Source organism: Canis aureus, chromosome 15 (genome assembly GCF_053574225.1).
Source record: "Canis aureus isolate CA01 chromosome 15, VMU_Caureus_v.1.0, whole genome shotgun sequence".
NCBI lineage: Eukaryota > Metazoa > Chordata > Mammalia > Carnivora > Canidae > Canis > Canis aureus.
This window is the reverse complement of record NC_135625.1, coordinates 36,255,577-36,277,628: the sequence shown is the minus strand read 5'-3', so window position 1 is coordinate 36,277,628 and position 22,052 is coordinate 36,255,577. Positions and strand designations below refer to the sequence as shown.

At 36.3% G+C, this 22,052-nt stretch overlaps 1 long non-coding RNA gene across 1 annotated transcript in view; it reads right to left on the bottom strand.

Annotated features, from left to right (window-relative positions):
• Positions 1-1,057: 1,057 nt before the first annotated feature.
• Positions 1,058-22,052, bottom strand: part of LOC144284002 (uncharacterized) — a 29,530-nt gene continuing 8,535 nt past the window's right edge. The window contains exons 2-3 of the long non-coding RNA XR_013352484.1: positions 1,985-2,142; positions 1,058-1,272 (exon numbers count right to left, since the gene is read on the bottom strand). This is a non-coding gene — a long non-coding RNA (uncharacterized LOC144284002). The remainder of the gene's footprint in view (positions 1,273-1,984; positions 2,143-22,052) is intronic.

The window sequence follows — 22,052 nt, the reverse complement described above, 5'->3', positions numbered from 1 at the left end:
TGTTTAACAATCTGTGCTCTACATAAAGTACAGTGAGAACCACTGCTTTAAATGATAAAGTTTTCTGTGACTCAGTTTTCTTATCTACAAAATGAGGGTATTTATCTAGATGACATTTCAGATGTATCTTATTCCAAAAACATAACTTATGTTGGAACATTTTAAGCTGGATTGAGTATCTTTATTTGTCTGTGTTCCTAGGTCTGGTATATAGTAGGTGCTCATGAAACAAGATGGTTATAAGATGATCTCTGCCCTGACATGAACATATACAGATTAATAGGGAAATACATCAGCCCTGTGATCATTTGTTGACACTCAAGATGGCCAAGAAATTGCCAAAAGGAAATATACATTTTGCATGGCTCTTAAGAGTGAGTTCATCAGAGAGCGAGAGAAAGCCAAAGAATACATCAGATACAAAGAAATTTAGATATGGAAAAGTATTTTATTTGGAGGTATGGAAAATAGCATGTAGTAAGGCAAACAAAAACAACAAAACAACAGCAATTATTTCCACTCAAAATTTTGAAAAGGAGGATGGTGGATATTACCCAGACTTCCATAGCCAGTGTGTATTTGCAACCACAAATTTGGATTTATAAGAACTATCATATTTTGTTTTTCTTTAAAGCAAATCATATTTGACTCCAAATTTCCATTCTGTGAGGCTGGCAAGAGATTCAGTAATCTCACTCCTATGCACACCTGTCTCCTTCCCCCAGAGATGGGCAAAATATTCAAGAGATACTGGGCCAACTCAGTATTCTAAAAAGCTTTAAGTCCATATTATTTCTCTCAAGTTTGGTGATTCTGTGGTTTCTGTGTCTACTAGAGCAGAAAAAAAAATCTTTGCCAGGACTGGGAACCCAGTGCCTCAAGTAGAAGTGAATTGCCAGAACATAGGTTGTTGTATGTTTCTTTTGAACTAGGAATATGTAATCCTCTACCATATGAAAATTTAAAGAAATCTCTCCTCTTTTTTTTCTTTAAAGATTTTATTTATTTACTCATGAAAGACACACAGAGAGAGGCAGAGACATAGGCAGAGGGAGAAGCAGGCTCCATACAGGAAATCTGATGTGGGACTTCATCCCAGGACTCCAGGATCACACCCTGAGCCAAAGGCAGACACTCAACCATTGAGCCACCCAGGGGTCCCAAAATCTCTCCTCTTTCTTGCTGCCTTTTAAGATACATACCTCTTTCTGGAGTACCTTATATAACTTCAAATATGAATCAGGTTAACTGATCAGCTTCAGTAAGGGCTCACTTGTGGAAAAATGACAGAAGGAAAAGATACAGAGAGAAAAATATAAGTGAATGCAGTTATATTTTTTAAAACAAAATTAGCAGGAATGAGTTCTTTTCAGTGTTTGGAGTAAGAAATGGTATTCCACAAAATAAAACCAAGATAGGGCCACATGTTCCAAAGGACTGTTGTTTTCATAATCTGAGGAAGAATCTATGAACTAGAATGTTTCCCCTATCAGTTCATGGCTTTGTAATAGATGAAAATGTTGTACTGATAGAAGCCCCACAACTGATTTTATCTATCCAAACCCAAATGTCCTTTAAGGTACTACTAACTAAAGAATCCCAAAGAATGCTTAGCAAACTTTCTCCTGACAATAATAAAACATAAACCATACTTCTGGGATGCAAGCTTATTTTCCGATAATTTCAAGAAAGTCTTGGCAAGGTACAGAAGGATTATTTTTGGAAGAAAGGTCTGCTCTGTGTGATGTTTATGCAGTTGTGTGAAAGGGAGATATATGCCATTAGACATAAATCACTTGATTTGCCAAACACTAAACCTTCACATTCAAGCCACTTCATCTTTCTTAGTCCTTCCTCTTCAGAAGATTGTAAAGGGATGACTATTTTTAATAATCTTAGTTTTACAATAACCTGCAAATTTTTCCTTTTATCTTTAAAAAAAAAATGCTTCTATCTATAGCTTCCCCATCCTGTTCTTACATACCCTGGGAAAGTAGTCTAGGATGGATACATGGCATTCGGGAGAAGAACCAGGACATTCACTCAGGAAATCTTTGGAAGCTTCTCTGAAGAATCACTGTAATTCTGATCTTCCTTTGTGATTTCTTGTCACCATTTGAATAAATCTCTCCTGGATGTTTTCTTTAAAGAAAAAAAATATATATGTTTTTCAGTTTTCAAAGGAGCAATATGTATTGATTATCAAGGACTGAGGAAATTCAGAAAAGCAGGCACAGGCATATATACATGCAAAAATTTTTGCGATTTTATCTTTCAGAATTAACCACTGCTAACATTAGTGCTTAGTGTACCAGACTTTTTCCCTGCATATGCACACATGCACACGTGCACACAAAATCACCCATTATACCATCATGTAATCACTTAAACTTAACCACTGTGGAAATTATAAATAGATTTTTGATAAGTCTTACATGCATACACACCCACTTTAGAAAATTGGGGACATACTCAAGATACTCAGTTGTTACTTACTTTTTTCCACTTATGCTGTATCATGTTTCAAAGTCCTTACTAGGGTCCTTGAGTTAAATGATGTAAATAGAATGTAATTTATTTGATCTCATGTTGTCTTCAGATTTTCCACTATTATTAATATCATTGAGATTAACATTTTTAGAGATAAGTCATTACACACATCCAATTTATTCCTCAGGATGAAAACCATTGCTGATTAAAGCTATGCACATTTTAAATGTATTTGAACAAAAATGTATTTGGAATAAGATCTATCAATATATATTCCTAAGAAAAATCTGAATACCATTTTTCTCATTCTCACAAACACAGAGATTATCTTCCTTTACTCTTGAATGACTGACAGTTGAAAATGGAAACAATTATCATTTAAGTTACATTTAAAGAATTACTAGTGAAATTGAAATTTTTTGTCAAAATTTTTCATTGTTGATTTGTATTTCTTCTTTGATGAATTGCCTCTTCATGTCTCATCAATTTGACCCACTTTTGTCTTTTTTTTTATGGTTGATTTTATTTAAATAAACTAACAAGATATTGGCAGCAATAAGTATAGCTCTGTAAGCCATGCTGGTTAATGCACCACCTAGGAACTTACTTTCTACCTGTAAATGAGGGACTTAGGGCTCCTCTGGCTACTGACCATCATATATGGGTGAAAAAAGAACATGTTTTGAAGTTTCTACTAGAAAAAAAATATTTTATAGGGCTTTCTATTCTAATACCTTAAATCGAGTACATTTCCTTCTGTTTCTACTGGAGTGTAGCCCCTCTAATGTCTTCTCCAGAAAACAAGCAAACACGACCTAGAAACTCTTGGAAAATACTACCAGAAATCTCAGTTTCTGAGTTCTCTTAGTTTCAAGCTGTTTCCTTAACATTTTGAGATGGCCTCTATGACTTCTTTTCCTTTTGAGAATTTGTGCTCATGGATATATTTTACCAAAAAGGGAGAGATGAACAGAAGTGCAAATTATTTTTTTCCCCTTGTACTAGGCTTCTGCTATTTCTCCTTCTTGAATTATGGTGCAATTTTGCCATGAGAAGTGATTCTTGGTTCCTTTCTTTCCTTGATTTCTGTGTCACAAGACTATGGTATCAAATATTTAAGGTCCTGTATATTCCATGAATAATAGCATAGTCGATGAGATACAATGACCTTTTCAGTATTCTGTATTGTGACTAGCTATAGTCAATCCATTCATTTCACTCTTTTATAGCCTCCCTGAGCTTGAGAGCAGACAGTGAAATGGCTATCCGAATCAAAATATGATGTGCCAAAAGGTCAAGATAGTAAAGTACACTAGTATATTTCATAGAATATATTATGGCATTAAAATCCTAATATCCTGCCCTGGTGCCAGAATCTATAATGGGAAAAGAAAATGGCAGTTTAGGAATTTGCCCTTGTGAAAACTGGAATGAATCCAAATGGATAATGACTATTTCTCATCTTAGTTACAGTGAAATTTTATTTCTTATATTCAAAAGTCTGTATATGGTGTTACATTTTTAAAAAGCATATGTGTTGGGGGTTTGTTGACACATATAATCTCACCATTGAAGGTGAGAGAACTTGTCTCCTCTTTAGCTCCTGCCATATGGTACATTATTTCTTAGAGTTTCCCATATTTTTTTAATTTCATCTCACTCTTAGAAAAAAAGAAGTGTGTTTATCTGTGTATCTGAAGACAGATATACAGAGATAGGTAGTTAGAAAGACAGATAACACCACTGACTTTCTTATTTATTTCCTTTGCTTTTTACATGTGATAAAAAAAAATCTTTTTTAACTTCATTTTCCTAATGATACTCCATACAACACCCTAAGATTAGAATACTAGCTCAAGGGTGTTGCTTTCATTTTTTTCTTCTCCTAATATTGTGATAAATCTGAATTTCAGCATGTTTTTATCTAGGAGCATTTCAACCAAAAAATATCAAGTGTTGAGCCAATTCTACAATGGTTTAAGGAAAAATTATCTTTTAACTAGATGTTATAAAATTAATTCAGAACAAAAATTGCTCCCGAATCCATATTGAAAGTTATATTGAATCAGAAAAGTCTGGTAGGTAGGTCTTTTTATGTGTTTTATTCCCAACACTACACACACACACACACACACACACACACACACATGCATACATATATATGTATACATAGGTACACATACATACATATATATGAGAGGAAATACACTTGTTTTATTTGTTTCTAATAGAGTCAAATATTTGCAAATTAAATTCCATTTGAAACAACAAGGGAGAACTGGGGAAAGAGATTCAAAATTATAATTAAGAAAGGAAAAATACTTATTAAGCTTGTCTTACCAAGACTCAAGTTCAATATTCTGTTTTAAATAATCTATAATTAAAGGATTGTACCTAGTTTCAACTTTTAATTTTTTAATTTTTAAAATTCCATCAACTTTGAACCTACTCAAGGAAATACTAGTCTGAACCAATATTATGGCAAAAATAGATAAATTATATTCATGCTATGTGCCTGAATAAGAAGAAAAATAATCATCTTTAGATTATTCATATAATTGATATAGTCAAGATCATGGACTTTTTCCTTGATCCCATTTAAGCCTATTTTGATAAATGGCAAGCATTTGTGGCCACCAATGACAATATCAAACTACTAGTTGGGTACAATCCCAACTTCTCTGCCTCATTTTTTGACTCTTGCTTAAATAGTCAACGAGATGATTTTCTACTGCCATCCTTGCTGCTGACCACTGGCTCCCTCGCTAATTGTGCAAAGACAAAGGTAGAAGAAAAATTATCTTTCAGTTTTGTTACTTTCCTTAGCACATACAGAGTAATCTGCACAGAAACACCTTATGTTTCCAAGTTAGCCTGTTTGGGGAATGCATATGTTAAATATCCTACTAGTGGAAAGACAGTGACCACAGGGAAAAAAGTAAGAAGGAGGAGGAGGAGAGGAGAGGAGAGGGTAGTGGTGGGGGAAGTGCAGGAGAAGGGAGGAGGGGGGAGGAGGAAGAGGGAGACGGGGAAGAGGGAGAAGAAGGGGGAGGGGAGGAGAAGAAAAAGGATGTGAAATTCTCAAAGATAGGCCCACACTTCACATCACTGAAAGGGAATATAGAAGTTTAAAATAGCTGGCCAGCTCCTCCACAATGCCCTAAAAATAGGGTCCTCTTGGTTTATGGTGTCACTTTATATAATTTACTTTGTACTCTGATGAAATAGGATAATAGATATTTTTCAGATAACTGACAAATACTCCTTGATTACCACACTTTAAGAAAAATCAATCACTTGGCATGAAATCCTTAGAAAACTACACTCTGGTTACCTATCCTTTAAGCAAATGATTCTGTGAATAATGACTTCCCTTTGGAAATGTCAAGTGGTCACTCTGAACATGCCCTGTGGTGAAGCGAATGACTTTTTGAAACGTTTTAAGCAGACTGCTATATTTTGATGCTCTCACACTTGAGATATACAGAGATACTATCTTCTGTCTACACGTGCTATAGAGGAGGTTCTCTTTCACCAAAAGGTAGATGTCCTCTCATCTTTTTTACTTCTTAAGTCTTGGTCTCCTGCCAGCGGTTGAGTCTCTGATGTAGAGATATGTGAAGAATTCCTGTATAACCCAAACTCCCAGGTAGGTACATCATTCAAAATCTCTAAGATATGTTCCCTAAATATTTGTTCAGTATTTATTTAGACATCAGGCTGAATGATGCCATAAGGAAGCACAAAGAAAGGAGCTCACCTTTTTCTTCTGTTATCCTGACTCTCACTTGCCCATCAATTTTTGTATCTTATTAAGCAACTTTTGCTTTCTATTATAGAAAAGTGGTGTGAATGAAATGGCCAGATATCTATTATTTACATTTAATGATTGTAAACAGGTTGCCATTTCTGCATAATCTATTTTATTGTGCTGCTGTATTTTGAAGTAAATTGCAGACAGGAGGCACTTCTGCCGTCTTTGTTTTAACATCATCTTCATAAAATAAGGAAATTCTCCTGTGTTAACACAAAATCTTTATTATACTTAAGATGCTTAAAAATATTTTGGGGTGCCTAGAGGGTTCAGTCAGTTAAGCATCTGCCTTAACTGGGGTTAAGGCAGTTAACCCAGTTAACATCCTGGGGTCCTGGGATCAAGCCCTGAGTTGGGCTCCATATTCAGCAGGGAATATGCTGGAGAATTCTCTCCCTCTCACTCTGCCCCTCCCCCTGCTCTCTTTCTCACTCTCTCTCTCTCAAACAAATAAATAAAACCTGTTAAAAATAGATTTTAAATGGTCACCTGACAGGGTGCAGCTTCCCTTGGTGGTGGCTTACACATAAATCATTTATTACCCAAACATACATTTTAGAGTTCTACTTGAACTTGAACTCTGAGGCCAACTCCAGCCTCTCAAAGCTGTGCTCCTATCTTCAAGGAGTGCTCCTTCTGGGGAATGATCCTGGTTAGTGAGATCATCTCATTGCTCTTCAAGCTCAATAATACTTTAGTGTAGCCTAGCTAGGGCCCCTGAACCCCTCTCTCTTTGTCATCCTAGGTTTTCCAGGAGAACCATCATTTTATTTTGGGGAAAGAAGTCACCAGAACTCAGAACCATAACTGGAGTTTAGGAGACTAAGAAATGAAACAGGGATGAAGACATATGTTGTGATCAAGCCCATAAAGTGGAAAGAAAGCTACAACATTTAACATCTGTGCAAAGGACTCCTGCACATGGAATTCTAAGTTTTATGAGTCAGCTGCTTAAATAAACCACAATATGAATCTTAGATTTTTGGTCAAAATGAGTTTCACAGCCTCTGTTGCCTGAGCAGTTCGCTCTGCTGTTCTTCCTCTCTGGCTGCAGTTTCAGTGTTTTTACTGGGAGCTGAAACCTCGTGCACCAAATGCTAACTATAGGCATAAAAAGCGGTCATGAATCCAGGCAAAGACAGAACATATCTTCAGGGTTCTGTGCCCTGAGATGTGCAGTGAGAATGGAAATTGCAGGTATTATACACATTTATTCCTAAAGGGAACATGAATTGGGAAGAGCAGAAGCTGCCACCAAGACCCATGAGAAGATAAAACATTCTTTTCCATCTAGAGGACAAAAGCTGATGTTCACAGTAAAGATTTCCAAGAAGTAAGCTAATCAAAATAACTATAGCACTGTATGCATTTGTGACGATGATATTAAACTCTATGTTTTACTGATGGCAAATTAGAGATATTTTTCCTTTGAAAACTAAATATTCCATAGTAATGATACTCAACCAGAGTCACCTTATCTGCTAAAGGATCAGTGGAAAAGAAACTGTGAGAGCAGAGGGTGATCCACAGAGATAACAAAATATTGAACATAGTTTGCTGCCTGTTTCAGTACAGAAGTAAAAATGAATGACTATTTTAATGAGGATGCATGTCCTCATAAACATTGTCCCATCAGGAAAGTCAAGGTGAAAAGAATGTCATATATTATTCTATAGATAATCAGAGAGGATCAACATTGCCCTGATTGTATTTAAAATCTAGTCTTTTGGGGGTACATGGGTAGCTCAGTCAGTGAAGCATCTGCCTTTGGCTCAGGTCATGATCCCAGAGTCCTGGGATTGAGCCCCACATTGGGCTCCCTGCTGAGTGGAAAGCCTGCTCCTCCCTCTCCCTCTGCCCCTCCCCAATGCTCAGGTGCTCTCTCTAGCTCTCTTTCACTCTTTCTCTCCCAAATAAATAAATAACATCTTAAAAAATAAAACGAAAAAAATAAAATTTGATCTTGTAGTTTACTAGTAGTATAATATTGAATAAATTACTGAAGCTTTTTAAAAATCTCAGCTTTGTCATCTGTAATATGGATTATCTACCAAAGAAGTGATTGTGAAGATTCACTTAGTAAATATAAGAAAGGATATTTTACAATACATGTTGTTTCTTTTTGGGGATGGTGGGGAGGCAGGAAGGTGTCAGTTTGGTATTTTATCACTCTGTCAAACATTTATGAGTGCCTCACTGGGGCAGCCAGACTCCAAGATAATCCCAATAATCCCTACTCCCTGGCATTCATGGCCTGTATAGCTACTCCCACAATGAATAAGGTCAACCTCTTTAACACTAGGATACTGTTGTAGTTGAGAGTGTATGACTTCCAAGGCTAGATAATGAAAGACATCATGGCTTCTGCCTTACTCTCTCTTGGAGCACTCTGAGGAAAACCAAGTACCATACTGTGAGGACACTCAAGCCATCCTATAAAAAGACCCACAGGTCAAGGAACTGAGGCCTCCTGTCAACAACCATGTAAGTAAGCCATCTTGGAAATTAATTCTTCAGCCCCTGTCAAACCTTCAAATGACTGCATCCTAGGACAAATTCTTGAGTACCATTTCAGGAAAGACTCTGGGCCAGAATCACATAGCTAAGCCACTCCTGAATTCAGGACTCACAGAAATCACAAGGTAATAATTGCTTGCTATTTTAAATCACTATATTAAAGTAATTTGTTAAGCAGGAATAAATAACGAATGTACCTCTTATCTTCTGCTAGACTGGAAATGAGTAAGATCCATGTGATCTTGTTACAACATGATCAAAACTAGGTATCAAGATGTTTTCACTTTGATTGAGTCCTAATTTCATTAAATGGATTTGTTATTATGCATGGCAATATTCCCTTTCAGGAATAAACTACCTAGTTTAAAAAGATGATAGGAAGTAGGAGGATTGAGAACTAAGAGAGCAGGTAGGTTGAAAGCAATTGAAGCTGTAAAGGTAACATAGAACAGAATCTGTGGGGCACCTCGGTGGATCAGCAGTTGAGGATTTGCCTTTGGCTCTGGTCATGATCCCGGGGTCTTGGGATTGAATCTGGCTTCAAGCTCCCAGCGGGGAGCCTGCTTTTCCCTCTGCCTATGTCTCTGCCTCTCTGTCTCTCATGAATAAATAAAAAATATTTTAAAAAAAGAAAAGAATCTGGGAAACCACTGATCAGTAGAAATTCTAAAGATAAGACTTCTTCATATTAGAGCCTATGATAACATATGTCAGCTAGGCATTCAAAATCATCTATTTAAGAAGATTTGGTGAGATAGTTTTTGGCAAAGAATATTCCAGGATCTACATGTGCCTGTGGTGTGCCAAGTCCTCATCACCCATCACTCCCTTTGGGATATATGTTCAGTGGTTCTGAAACTGTCTGACCTCCAGACACAGCGGGGTCAACCCACTACTGACACTAAATGAAGGCATTCTGTGCATCCTTTGCAGAGCCCCTTTCTTTACCCACAAGCCAAGAAATCTGAAGAGTCATATGGATTCAAGTGCCTCAGGTAGTAGTCAGTTGCATAGTATTATCCTGAAGAAATTTTCTTTTTTGAAGACTTCATTTTAGGGGTAGTTTTAGGTTCACAGCAAAACAGAGGAGAAGACACAGAGATTTCTATGTATCTCCTGCCCCCACACATGCATAGCATCTCTCATTACTAGCATTCCCCACCAGACTGGTACAGCATTTGTGTATCACGGTTCCTCATTTTGGCCATTCTAATAGGTGTATAGTGGTATCTCACTGTTTTAATTTTCATTTCCCTGATGACAGATGTTGATCATCCTTTCATGTGCTTATTTACCATCTGTATATCTTCTTTGGTGAAGTGTTTGGTAAGGTCTTTGCCTCATCTTTTAATTGGGTTGTTTGATTTCTTATTGAATTTTAAGAGTTCTTTGTATATTTCCAATAATAGTCCCTTATTAGGTGTGCTCTTTGCAAACATTTTCCCCCAGTATGTGGCTTGCATTTCATTCTATTGACATTAGCTATTGCACAGCAAAAAATTTTCATCTTAATGAAGTCCAGTTTATCAGTTATTTCTTTCATAGATTATGCCTTTGGTGTTGTATCTAAAAATCATCATCATACTCAGGATCGTCTACATTTTCTTATGTTATCTCCTAAGACATTTATAGTTATGTATTTTGTGTTGAGGCCTATGATCCATTTTGAGTTAATTTTGTGGAGGGTGTAAGAACTGTGTTTAATTCAATTTTTTTTTTTTTATGTGGGTATCCAGTTGTTCCAATACAATTTATTGAAGAAACTATCTTTGCTCCATTGTATCCTTTGCTCCTTTGTCAGATGTCAGTTGAATATCTTTATATGGGTCTATTTCTGGGCTCCCTTTTCTGTCCCATTCATCAAGATGTCTCTTCTTTTGCCAATATCTCACTATTTTGATTGCTATAATAATCTTATAGTAAGTCTTGAAGTCAGATAGTGTTAGTTCTCCAACTTGTTCTCCTTTAATGTCGTGTTACCTATTTGGTTCTTTTGCCTCTTCATATCAAGTTTATAATCATTTTGTCAATATCTACAAAATAATATGCTGGAATTTTTATTAGGATTGAATGGAATCTATTGATCAAGTTGGGAAGAACTGACATCTTGACAATATTGAATCTTCTTATCTATGAACATACAATATCTCTTTCTTTACTTGATTTCTTTCATCAGTTTCATAGTTTTTCTAAAATAGATTGTGTACATATTCTGTTAGAATTTTTACCTAAGTATTTCCTTCCTCAGGGAGGCAGGAATGCCAATATTTTTAATTTCAAATTCCATTTGTCATCAGCGTTATAGAAGAAAGCAATTGACTTTTGTACATTAACTTCGTATCCTACAACCTTGGTTTAATTACTTAGTTTAGGAGTCTTGGGGTTAGTTCTTTCAGATTTTCTACATAGATGATCATGTCATTTGTGAACAAAAACATTTTTACTTATTTGTTCCTCACTTGTATATTTTTTATTTCTTTTTCTTGTTTGGTGCATTACCTAGAACATTCCATTACAATGCTGAAATGGAGGGTGAGAGGGGAAATCTTTGCCTTGTTTCTGATCCTAGCAGGGAAGCCTTGGTTTCTCACAATGAAGTATGATGTTAGCTGTAAATTTTTAAATATATTCTTTATAAGTTGAGAAAGTTTCCCTATCTCCCTTTCTTCCTTGTTCACTGGCAGTTTTTTTTTTTTAAGATTTTATTTATTTATTCATGAGAGACAGTGACAGAGGAGACTTAGGCAGAGGGAAAAGCAGGCTCCTCACAGGGAGCCTGATGTGGGACTCGATCCCAGGACCAGGACCATGCCCTGAGCTGAAGGCAGATGCTCAACCCCTGAGCCACCCAGGAGTTTTTATCATGAATGAGTGTTGGATTTTGTCAAATGCTGTTTCTGTGTCTATGATATAATCATATTTTTGTTCCTTAGCCTGTTGATGTGATAGATTATAGTAATTGGTTTCTGAGTGTTGAATCAGCCTTGCATATCTGAAATAAATCCCACTTGGTTAGTGGTAGATAATTCTTCTTATGCATCTTTAATTTAATTTGTTAAAATTATGTTTAGGACTTTTGCATCTATATTCACGAAAGATACTCGTTCATAGTTTTCCTTTCTTAAATGTATTTGTCAAGATTTGGTATTTGGGTAGTTCTGGCCTCATAGATTGAGTTATGAAGTAGTTCCTCTTCTTCTAGTTTCTAGAAGAGATTATAAAGATTAGAATCTATTTACTCTTTAGATGTTTTGTTGAATTAGCTATCCAGGTATAGTCCTTTGTATTTTGGAAGGTTATTCATTATTAATTCAATTTATTTAATATATACACATCTGGGATCCCTGGGTGGCGCAGCGGTTTGGCGCCTGCCTTTGGCCCAGGGCGTGATCCTGGAGACCCGGGATCGAATCCCATGTCGGGCTCCCGGTGCATGGAGCCTGCTTCTCCCTCTGCCTGTGTCTCTGCCTCTCTCTCTCTCTCTCTCTCTCTCTGTGACTATCATAAATAAAATAAATAAATAAAAATAAAAGCTTTAATATATACACATCTATTCAGATTATCTATTTTGTTTGGGTGAGTTTTGGTAGATTGTATCTGTCAAATAAATTGGTCCATTTCATCAAGTTTATCAAATATGTGAGCATAAAGTTGTTCATAATATTTATTATAATTTCAATGGCCATGGGATCAGTAGTAATAGCTTCTTTTTCTTCTTTTTTTTCATTTTTGATATTAGTAATTTGTGTCTTCTTTGTTTCTTAGTTAATTTGGTGAGAGTTTTATCCATTTTACTGTGTTTTTTTTTTCAAAGAAACAGATTGGTTATATTGATTTTCTCTTGATTTTTCTATTTCCACTTTCATTGATTACTGCTCAAATTTTATTGCATCTTTTTTTTTCTGCTTACTTTGGATTTAAATTCTCTTCTTTTTCTAGTTTCCTGAGGTGGATACTTATATTATTAGTTTTAAATACATTTTCTTTTCTAATACATGTATTCAACACTGAAAATTTCTCTCAAAGAGGCAGGGCAAGATAGCAGAAGAGTAAGGTCCCCAAGTCACCTGTCCCCACCAAATTACTAAAAATTTCCCTCAAAGAACTGTTCTTTTCTGCAGTCCATAAACTTTGGTAGGTAGTGCCTTAATTTTAATTTACTTCAAAATACTTTTAAATTTCTTAGGAGTTTGTCATTGACCCATATGTTATTTAAAAGTGTATTATTTAATCCACAAGTATTTTGAGCTTCTCCAGCTCTTTTTGCTACTGATGTTTAGTTTAATATCCTGTGACCAATGAGTGAATCTTGCTTAATTTCTATTATTTGAAATTTGTTAGGATGTATCTTATGGCCTAGAATTGGTTGTATATCTTGATAAAAGTTCCATGTGAATTTAAGAAGAATGTATATTCTGCTGTTGTTAGGTGAAGTAGTATATAAATTTTAATTAGCTCCACCTGATTTGTGGTGCTGTTCAGTTCAACTCTATCCTAATTGATATCTGCCTGCTGGATCAGTCAATAGATACAACAAAAGTTTGTGGAAATCTCCAAGTATGTAACAATGAACTAACTCATCTATTTCTTCTTGCTGTTCTATCAGTTTCTACCTAACATATAATGATGCTCTGTGATTCAATGCATACACATTAAGGATTGTTGTCCTCTTGAAGACTTTACCCCTTTTATCATTACTAATGGCCCTCTTCATGTCTTGTTATTTTCCTTTCTTTGAAGTTAACCTACTCTGAAATTAATATAGTATTCTGGCTTCCTTTGATTAATATTTGCATGGTCTATCTCTCTTCATCTTCTTACTTTTAATCTCCTTGTCTTTGTATGTAAAGTGGATTTCTTGAAGACAACATATTTGGGGTTCTTTTTAAGCAGCACTGACAATCTCTTTAATTGATGTATTTACATTTAAAATAACTAATGATATAGTTAGATTAATAGCTATAATATTTATTATTGTTTCCTATATATTGTCACTGTTCTTTGTAATTTTTTTTGTCTTTACCCTTTCTCCCTTCTCTGGTTTAAATTGAGCATTTTATAGGATTTCATTCCCTCTCTTTTCATCATATCAAATTTTACTTCATTTTTACTACCTTTAGTTGCCCTATGGTTGCAATATGCACTTACAACTAATCCAAGTTCACTTCAAATAGCACTGTACCTCTTCAGCAGTAGCAAAATATCCCTATAACAGACTATTTGTGATTCCTCCCTTGCACCTCTTATAATATATGACATTAATACATTCATTCCACTTTTTATAAGGTATACTCACTGACTATATTGTTGCTACTGTTAATTTCAAGAAATTTATCTCTTAGACCAACTAAGAATAAGAAAAATAAACTTTATTTTACTTTCACTTATTCCTCTTGAATGTTCTTTCTTTATGTAGATCTAAGTACCTGACCTATATAAACTTTCCTTATTTCTGCAGAACTACTTTTACCATTTCTTACAAGGTAGATTTCCTTCTGAAAAATTTCCTCATTTTTTACTTAGTTGAGAAAGTTTTGTTTCTCTTTCACTTTTTTTGTGCTTTTCTTTCAAGTATAATTAATGTACAGTGTTATATTAGTTTCAGATGTTCAATATAGTGATTCAACATTTCCATACATTTCTCAGTGCTCATCAAGGTCAGTGCATGTTCATTTGTTTTGTTTCTTAAATTCTACAAATGGGCAAAATCATATGTATTTATCTTTCTCTGACTGATTTATTTCACTTAGCATTATATGCTCTAGGTCATTTCATATTGTTGCAAATGGTGAGATTTTATTCTCTTTTATGGCTGAGTAATATTCCATTGTATTCATATACCATATCTTCTTAATCCATTAATTAATAAACACTTGATCTTTTCATTTGTTGTGTCAATTTCACTTTCTTTGCTTTATCATTTGAAATGCTTTATCATTTTCAGAGTATAGGCATTTCACCTCCTTAGCCAAGTTTATTTCTAGGTGTTTTATTATTTTCTTGTGCAATGTAAGTGGGATTGTTTTCTTAATTTCTCTTTCTTCTATTTCATTACCAGTGTATACAAATGCAACAGATTTTTGTATATTAATTTTGATCCTGCAACTTTCATAAATTCATTTATCAGCTCCAATGATTTTTTTGGTGGAGTCTTCAGATTTTTCTATATATAGTAATACCATATCATATGCAAATAGTGAACATTTTACTTCTTCCTGGCCTATTTGGAGACTTTATTACTCTTTTTGTCTGATCTCTGTGGCTAGAACTTCCAATATTACAGAAATGGTGAGAGTGGACATCTGTATTGTTCCTGACCTTAAAGGAAAATCTCTCAATTTTTCATCATTGAGTATGATGTAAACTGTGGGTTTTTCATACATGTCCTATATTATATTGAGGAATCTTTCCTCTAAGCCTACCTTTTGGAGAGTTTTTACTATAAATGAATTTGTCTTTGTTAAATGTTTTTACTGTCTTTATTGAAATAATAATGTGGTTTTTATCCTTTCTCTTTTTTTATTCTTTTTCTTGTTAATATGATGTGTCATGCTGATTCATTTTTGAATATTGAACCATGTTTACAACCCAAGAATAAAATCCCACTTGTTTGTGGTGAATATTTTTTTAATATATCATTGAATTCATTTTGCTAATATTTCATTGAGGATTTTTGCATCTATGTTTATTAGAAAATTGGACTATAATCTTTTTTCTGAAGTTTCTTATCTGGTTTTCATATCAGGATAATTCTGGCTTCATTGATTGGATTTAGAAGCTTTACTTCCTCTTCTGATTTTTGAAATAGTTTGAGAAGAATAGGTATTAGCTCTTCTTTAAATATTTTGTAGAATTCACCTGTGAAACCACTTATTCCTGGACTTTTGTTTATTGGGATTTTTTTATTACTGATTTAATTTCATTATTCATAATGTTCAGGTTTTCTATTTCTTCCTGATTCAGTTTTGGAAGATTATTTGTTTGTAGAAATTTATCCATTTCTTCTAGGTTGTCCAATTGGTCAGCATATAATTTTTCATAGTATTCTTCTGTAATCCTTTGTATTTCTGTGGTGTCAGTTGTTATCTCTCCTCCTTCATTTCCAGTTTTGTTTATTTGAGTCCTCTTTTTTTCTTGATGACTCTGATTGAAGGTTTATTAATTGTGTTTAATTTTCAAAGACACAGCTCCTGGTTTCATTGATCTATTCTATTCTTTTTTCTAGTCTCTATTTCATTTATTCCTGCTCTAATATTTTTTTTCTTTCTTCTACTAGCTTTGGAATTTTCTTCTTTTTCTAGATCCTTTAGATGCAAGTTTAAGTCATTTATTTGAAATTTTACTTGCTTCTTGAGGTAGTGCTGGATTACTATAACCTTCTCTCTTAAAACAGCTTTTGCTGTATCTCAAAGATTTTGGACAAGTTGTGTTTTCATTTTCATTTGTCTCCATGTATTTTTTACTTCTTTGAATTCATGGTTGAACAATTCATGATTTAGTAGTCATTATTTAGCATTCATGTACTTATGTTCATTCTAGATTTTTCTTCTGATTGATTTCCAGTTTCATACAGTTGTGGTCAGAAAAGATGCAGAATATGATGTCAATCTTTGTGAATTTATTGAGACTTGTTTTGTGGGCTAACATGTGACCTATTCTGGAAAATGTTCCACATGCCTTTGAAAAAAATGTGCATTCTGTTGGTTTGGGATGGAATTTTCTGAATGTATGTTAGGTTCCACTAGTCCAATGTGTCATTCAAAACCACTGCTTCCTTGTTGATTTTATGCCTGGATGATCTATCCACAGATGGAAATAGAGTGTTAAATCTCCCTACTGTTGTATCACTGTCAACTTCTCCCTTTATGTTTGTTAAGAGTTGCTTTATGTATTTAGGTGCCTCCATGCTGTGTGCAGTAATACTTATCATTGTTATATTCTCTTGATTGTTCCTTTTATCATCATGTAGTGTTTTTGTTTGTCTCTTTCATTAGTCTTTGTTTTAAAATCTATTTCACTCAATATAAGTATTGCTCCCCAGGCTTTCTTTTCACTTTGATTTCCATGTAAATGTTTTTCCATCCCCTCACTTTCAATTTACATGTGTCTTTAGGTCTGAAATGAATCTCTTAAAGATAGCGTATAGATGGGTTTATTTTTTTTTATCCATTCTGTCACTGTATGTCTTCTAATAGGAGCACTTAGTTCATTTTCCACTTAGTCCATTCAAAGTAATTATTGATAGATATGTCCTTATTGCCATTTTATTACTTGTGTAAGGGTTGTTTTTTAGTTCTTGTCTGTTACTTTGTTCTCATGCTCTCTTCTCTTGTGGTTTGATGACTTCCTTTATTAATATGCTTGTATGCCTTTCTCTTTATGTTTTGTATATCTGTTACAAGATTTTTATTTGTTGTTACCATTAGGCTCATCTACAACATCTTATAGACTGCATAGAACAGTCTATATTAATGGGTTGCTTAAGTTTGAACCCATTCTAAAAGAACTAAGTTCCCCCCTACGGCCTACATTTAATATTTATAATGCCCTACTTTGCATCCTTCAATTTTGTGAAGTCCTGGATTTATTTCTATAGAGAAAAATTGATCTTATTGCTTTTGTGCTTCAAACTCCATACTAGTTTTATAAGTGACTAATATGCTACTTTTATTATGCTTGTATTATCCTGTGATTTATTTTCTTCTCATAATTTTATTACTCTTGACGATGGCCTTTTATTTTCACTCAAAGAATTTCCTTTAATATGTCTTGTAAGTCTGGTTTGGTGATGATGAACTCCTTTAACTTTTGTTTGGGAAATTATTTATTTCTTCTATTTTCAATGATAGTCCTGCTGAGTATTATTGGTTACAGGGGTTTCATTTGTTTGTTTGCTTGCTTTTATCATTCCAGGACCTTGACTATATCATGCTACTCTTTTCTGGCCTGCAAAGTTTCTACTAAAAAATCAGCTGATAGCATTATGGTGTTTCCCTTGTATGTAACTGTTTTCTTTTCTCTTGCTGCTTTTACAGTTCTATTTGTATAACTACTTTTGCCATTTTAATTATTATATGTCTTGGTTTGGACCTCTTTGGGTTGGTTTTCTTGGGATCATTGTGTGCCTCATGGATTTGAGTATCTCTATCCTTCCCCAGATTGGGGAAATTTTTAGCTATTATTTTTTTCATTTTTAAAAAAGATTTTATTTATTCATGAGAGATACACAGAGAGAGAGAGAGGCAGAGACATAGGCATAGACAGGGGGAGAAGCACGCTCTTTGCAGGGAGGCCCATGTGGGACTCGATCTCTGGGCCCTGGGATCAGGACCTGAGCCAAAGGCAAATGCCCAACCATTGAGTCACCCAGGTGTCCCGCTATTATTTTTTCAAATGCACCTTTTTTGCCCCCATTTCTCTCTCTTTGCCTTCTAGGATCTCGAAATGCAAATATTATAATGCTTGATGATGTCATAAAGTTTTCTTAATCTAATCTCATTTTTTATTATTCTTTTTTCTTTTTCCTATTCAGCATGGTTGCTTTCCATTACTCTGTCTGCTAGCTCACTGATCCATTCTTGAACCCCCTAAAATCTACTATTAATTACCTCTAGTATATTTTAATTTCAGTTATTGAGTTATTCACTTCTGAGTGGTTCTTTTTTATATTTTCTGTCTCTGTGGAAAGTTTCACTAAGATCCTCTACACTTTTCTCAAATCCAATGAGTGTCATTATGAACATTACTTTGAATTCTTTATCAGGCGTACCATTTATCTCTGTTTCATTTAGCTCATTTGCTGTTGTTTTGTCCTATTTTTTTTTTCATTCAGGACATATTCCTGTCTCCTCATTTTGTCTAACTCTCTGTGTTTGTTTCTATGTGTTAGAAAAGTTGGTTTTATCAACTAATCTTGAAAGTACTGGCTCATGAGAAGAGGTCCTGTGGTGCCCTCTAGCACAATGACACTGTTCACCAGAACCAGGTGCTTCAGGGGTGTTTCCAATATGGGTGTCATGCACAGTACTGTTGTGTCTGAGTTATGCTTACCTTCAGTCCAGTTGACTGCAATGGCCTACTTTGCCTGTTGTGAGCCAGGTTTAGTCCCTGTGCTGTTAAGAGGGCAGTCTGAGGCTGCTGTGGGCTTAGAGTTAGACAGTGTCAGGTCAAACCAGATGCTTGCCCTTAGCCCATACGCAAGGGCTGCAGTTGCACGAAACTTCAGGGCACTCTCTCTGCCTTATCCCCTGAGATTTCGTTGGTGGGTGGGGCCAGCAGTCAGGCCAGATACCTGTTGATCAGCAGGTCACTCTCTGCATTGCTAGTTACAAAGTTCATTTACTGGGACTGCAGTAAAACTTGTGTGTGTGTTTGTATTTCCCTGTCCATAAGGCAGGAGTCACTTTGGGGTGGTGCAGGTCCCTGCTGGGTCTGCTCACAGAAACAGGACATGGGCTGTTTGGAGGGACTCCTGTTATGTGGAGTAGAATGGATGACGAAGATCCATAGGAAAATACAGGGGAGAGGTGGGTGATGTTATCAAGGTAAATGGAGAGTGTTTCTGTTGTTTCTTGCAGGTGTCTGGCTATCTAGGGTTGGGCAGGGAGAGAAATGGTGCCTGCCTGCTCTTTTATTCTTGAGAAAGTCTTCTAAAGATCTCTGCCCCTCCAGTACATGCTCTGAGATTAATAAATAAATCTCCTTCAAATATACCCCAGGCACTCTTCAAACTATAGCTTCTATGGAGTATCTCAGCAGGGTTGTGTACACTGGCACTTTAAGGATGGGGACTCAGTTTCCTATTGTTCTCTAGCTTTCCCAGAGCCATGCCTACTGATTTTTTAAGTAGGCTTACAACCAGTTAAGCCTTGCTGGTTGTAAAAACTTACAGAATTACACCCCACTGTTTTTCACAGCCAAATGTTATGGGGCTTCATCTTCCCAGTACAGATCCCTCATGTCTGGGGTACCCATTATGGATCTGATTCCCTCCTCCCCTGTGCTGTAATGTCCCTCATGTTTGTAGTTAGTCTTGCCTGGAGTTTTGTTCCTGATGGCATCTCTGCCTCTCCTACTTTTTTTCGATGTTTACTCTATAATTAACTGTGGGAAGTCTGTTCTGCCAGTCTCTGGGTCGTTTTCAGGGTTGGATTCACTGATGTATCTATGACCTAGATGTGTCATGGGACAAGGTGAACTTAATATCCTCCTGTGAACTTCCTAGAATATCCCACTTTTTAAAAATTGAAGTACGGTTGACACACAGTGTTACATTAGTTTTAGTGGTACAACACCGTGATTCAACAACTATACCTTGTACTATACTCATAACAAATGTAGCCGCCATCTGTCACCATACAACACTATTACAATTCTACTGACTGATTCTCTATACTGTAACCTATCATCTCTATGGTTTATTCTACTTCCTTCACTTTTGGAGTATAATTGTGCTCATTGCAGAATTATAGATTGTGATGTTTTGTTTTTCTTTTCAAAATTTTCAGTATTTCATATTACTGTCTTCTCGTGAATGTCATTTATGAGAAGTTTGATATAATTCTTATTCATGCTCTTCGATAGTTAAGATGTTCACTCTTCTCTCCCTTCTATACTTTCTGTCTTCTTTCAAGATAATCTGTATTTGAGTATGATACCTATTTGTATAGCTTTTTTTTTTCTTTTGTATTTATCAAGCTTGGTGATATCTGAGCTTCCTGGATTTATGGTTTTCATTTCTCATTAATTTTGAAAAATTCTGAGTAGAACCAAAGATGGCAGGAGAATAGGGTCCCCAAGTCACCTGTCCCCACCAAATTACCTAGATAACCTTCAAATAATCCTGAAAATCTACGAATTCGGCCTGAGATTTAAAGAGAGAACAGCTGGAATGCTACAGTGAGAAGAGTTCACACTTCTATCAAGGTAGGAAGATGGGGAAAAAAGAAATAAAGAAACAAAAGACATCCAAGGGGGAGGGGCCCCGCGAGGAGCCGGGCTAAGGCTGGGGCGAGTGTCCCCAGGACAGGAAAACCCTGCCTGGAGAAGCAGGAGCTTCACCAATCTTCCCCGACAGAAAGGCCCTTGCAGGGAGTTAGGGCAGGATCCCAGGAGGGGCGGGGATGCCCTCAGGCTCCCAGGGACACTAACAGAGCACCTACGCCTCAGCGAGAGCGCAGCCACACATGCAGCCAAGCTCCCTAAAGGACTGCAGCACGCGCAGGTCGGCCGGGAACACCTCAGAGGCGGCTCTGGCGGCGGCTCCACGTGGAGAGGGCGGCGCAGCCGAGAGCGATTCTAACAGCGCAGGCCCTGGAGCACAGGGCACCGGGGACACAACCCAAGATCCGGCGCTCCCCCTGGGACAGGCAGAGGCCAGGAGGGCACAGGACATCAAGGACGCTCCTGCCCGGGCTGAGCAGATCAGCAGCCCTGCCGCTGGAGCATCCAGGTCCCTGCAGACTGAGAGCTCTGTAGTTACCGCAAGAGTTGACTCTAGGGCTGGAGAGCTGGCCACCACCACTGTTGTTGTTCCTCCTGGGGCCTCACAGGATAAACAACCCCCACTGAGCCTCACAGTGGCCTCACAGGATAAACAGGTTAAACAACTTTCACTGAGCGGAGCACCAGGCAGGGGGCTGAGCAGCTCCCCCAGATGCTCATACCTGAGAATCAGCACAGCAGGCCCCTCCCCCAGAAGACCAGCTAGACGGAGAGGGGAAAAACAAATTATTGACCAAGCAGCACCCGAAAGTTCCAGGGGAAGTCGAAGGATTTACAGTATACAGAATCAGAGGATACTCCCCCTTGTTTTTTGTTTTTTGTTTGTTTTTTGATCTCTGTTTGCTCCCCCCCCTTTTTGCTTTCTTTTCTTCTCTTTTTCCTTCTTCTTTTTTCTTTTTTTTTTCTTTTTCTTTCCTTCTTTCTCTTCTCTCTTTTTCTCCTTTTCCCAATACAACTTGTTGGCCACTCTGCACTGAGCAAAATGACTAGAAGGAAAACCTCACCTCAAAAGAAAGAATCAGAAATAGTCCTCTATCCCACAGAGTTACAAAATTTGGATTACAATTCAATGTCAGAAAGCCAATTCAGAAGCACTATTATAAAGCTACTGGTGGCTCTAGAAAAAAGCATAAAGGACTCAAGAGACTTCATGACTGCAGAATTTAGATCTAATCAGGCAGAAATTAAAAATCAATTAAATGAGATGCAATCCAAACTAGAGGTCCTA